A 2,783-nucleotide genomic window follows, 5' to 3' on the forward strand; every position below is an offset into this window, starting at 1 on the left:
ATTCTTCCCACGGACAACAGGTGTCTCCCCGGGTGCCTGACTTAAACAAACCACCTCACCATCAGAATCCTCCTGGTCAATTTCCTCCCCAGCGCCAGCAACACCCATATCCTCCTCATCCTGGTGTACTTCAACACTGACATCTTCAATCTGACTATCAGGAACTGGACTGCGGGTGCTCCTTCCAGCACTTGCAGGGGGCGTGCAAATGGTGGAAGGCGCATGCTCTTCACGTCCAGTGTTGGGAAGGTCAGGCATCGCAACCGACACAATTGGACTCTCCTTGTGGATTTGTGATTTCGAAGAATGCACAGTTCTTTGCTGTGCTTTTGCCAGCTTAAGTCTTTTCATTTTTCTAGCGAGAGGCTGAGTGCTTCCATCCTCATGTGAAGCTGAACCACTAGCCATGAACATAATCCAGGGCCTCAGCCGTTCCTTGCCACTCCGTGTGGTAAATGGCATATTGGCAAGTTTACGCTTCTCCTCCGACGATTTTATTTTAGATTTTTGAGTCCTTTTTTTACTGATATTTGGTGTTTTGGATTTTACATGCTCTGTACTATGACATTGGGCATCGGCCTTGGCAGACGACGTTGCTGGCATTTCATCGTCTCGGCCATGACTAGTGGCAGCAGCTTCAGCACGAGGTGGAAGTGGATCTTGATCTTTCCCTATTTTTTGAACCTCAACATTTTTGTTCTCCATATTTTAATAGGCACAACTAAAAGGCACCTCAGGTAAACAATGGAGATGGATGGATACTAGTATACTTATGGATGACGAGCGACTGATGACACAGAGGTAGCTACAGCCGTGGACTACCGTACTGCGTCTGCTAGTATAGACTGGATGATAATGATATAAAAAATATATATATATATATCACTACTGCAGGACAGGTATATATTGTATAATGACGGACCTGCTGGACACTGTCAGCACTGCAGACTCCTAAACTACTAGTATGAAGAAGATAGAAAAAAAAAACCCCACCACAGGTAGGTATACAATTATGGACGAGCGACTGCCGACACAGAGGTAGCTACAGCCGTGGACTACCGTACTGCGTCTGCTAGTATAGACTGGATGATAATGATATAAAAAATATATATATATCACTACTGCAGGACAGGTATATATTGTATAATGACGGACCTGCTGGACACTGTCAGCACTGCAGACTCCTAAACTACTAGTATGAAGAAGATAGAAAAAAAAAACCCACCACAGGTAGGTATACAATTATGAACGAGCGACTGCCGACACAGAGGTAGCTACAGCCGTGGACTACCGTACTGCGTCTGCTAGTATAGACTGGATGATAATGATATAAAATATATATATATATCACTACTGCAGGACAGGTATATATTGTATAATGACGGACCTGCTGGACACTGTCAGCACTGCAGACTCCTAAACTACTAGTATGAAGAAGATAGAAAAAAAAAAACCCACCACAGGTAGGTATACAATTATGGACGAGCGACTGCCAGTGCCGACACAGAGGTAGCTACAGCCGTGGACTACCGTACTGCGTCTGCTAGTATAGACTGGATGATAATGATATAAAAAATATATATATATCACTACTGCAGGACAGGTATATATTATATAATGACGGACCTGCTGGACACTGTCAGCACTGCAGACTCCTAAACTACTAGTATGAAGAAGATAGAAATATAATGAATGACGGACCTGCTGGACACTGTCAGCAGAATGCGTTTATAGAATAAAAAAAAAAAAACACCACACGAGTGTTTAACTTTTTCAGGCAGACAATATACTGGTGGTCACTGCTGGTCAGTCACACTGGCACTCTGGCAGCAAAAGTGTGCACTGTTAAATATGTACTCCTGCTATAACTGCTCCCCAGTCTCCCCCACAATTAAGCTGTGTGAGCAGTGAGCACTGCTCAGCACAGTCAGATATACATAGATGATATTATCATGCAGCACACTGAGGCTGAGCACAGATATGGTATGTGACTGTGTATCGTTTTTTTTCAGGCAGAAAATGGATTATATTAAATAATAAATAAAACTGGTGGTCACTAGTATAACTATCAGCAAAACTCTGCACTCTCTGAGTACTCCTAATGCTCCAGTAAATCAAGTGTCTCACTCTCTATCTAAACGGAGAGGACGCCAGCCACGTCCTCTCCCTATCAATCTCAATGCACGTGTGAAAATGGCGGCGACGCGCGGCTCCTTATATAGAATCCGAGTCTCGCGATAGAATCCGAGCCTCGCGAGAATCCGACAGCGGGATGATGACGTTCGGGCGCGCTCGGGTTAGCCGAGCAAGGCGGGAAGATCCGAGTCTGCCTCGGACCCGTGTAAAAAGCGTGAAGTTCGGGGGGGTTCGGTTTCCGAGAAACCGAACCCGCTCATCACTAGAGCGGGGCGGAATTGGCTCTGGGAGATGAAATCATCTCTGCGCCGCCTCTCCCTATGTAGTGAATGGGTCCCGGGTCGCATCGACCCGGCAACCCATTCGCACTGCCACTGACCCAGTATTCAACCCGGGAATAACACTGCTTTATTCCCGGGTTGAATTACCAGGTCAGGAGACCCCGGGAATTAGCCATGGGCCCTTTGACACCACACAGCGACCCATGTTGACCCGGCAACATACCGGGTCGATACTGGATTATTTGTGCAGTGTAAAAGGGGTATAATAAAATCCAAGTCTGCTTCTTACCTCTGTTATGTACACTGCTGGCCACTAGAGGCTGCTGCACAGACAAATTGATTCCATTGTGTACAGGAAGGTGACAC

The sequence above is a fragment of the Pseudophryne corroboree genome, chromosome 3 (assembly GCF_028390025.1).
Source record: "Pseudophryne corroboree isolate aPseCor3 chromosome 3, aPseCor3.hap2, whole genome shotgun sequence".
Lineage (NCBI taxonomy): Eukaryota > Metazoa > Chordata > Amphibia > Anura > Myobatrachidae > Pseudophryne > Pseudophryne corroboree.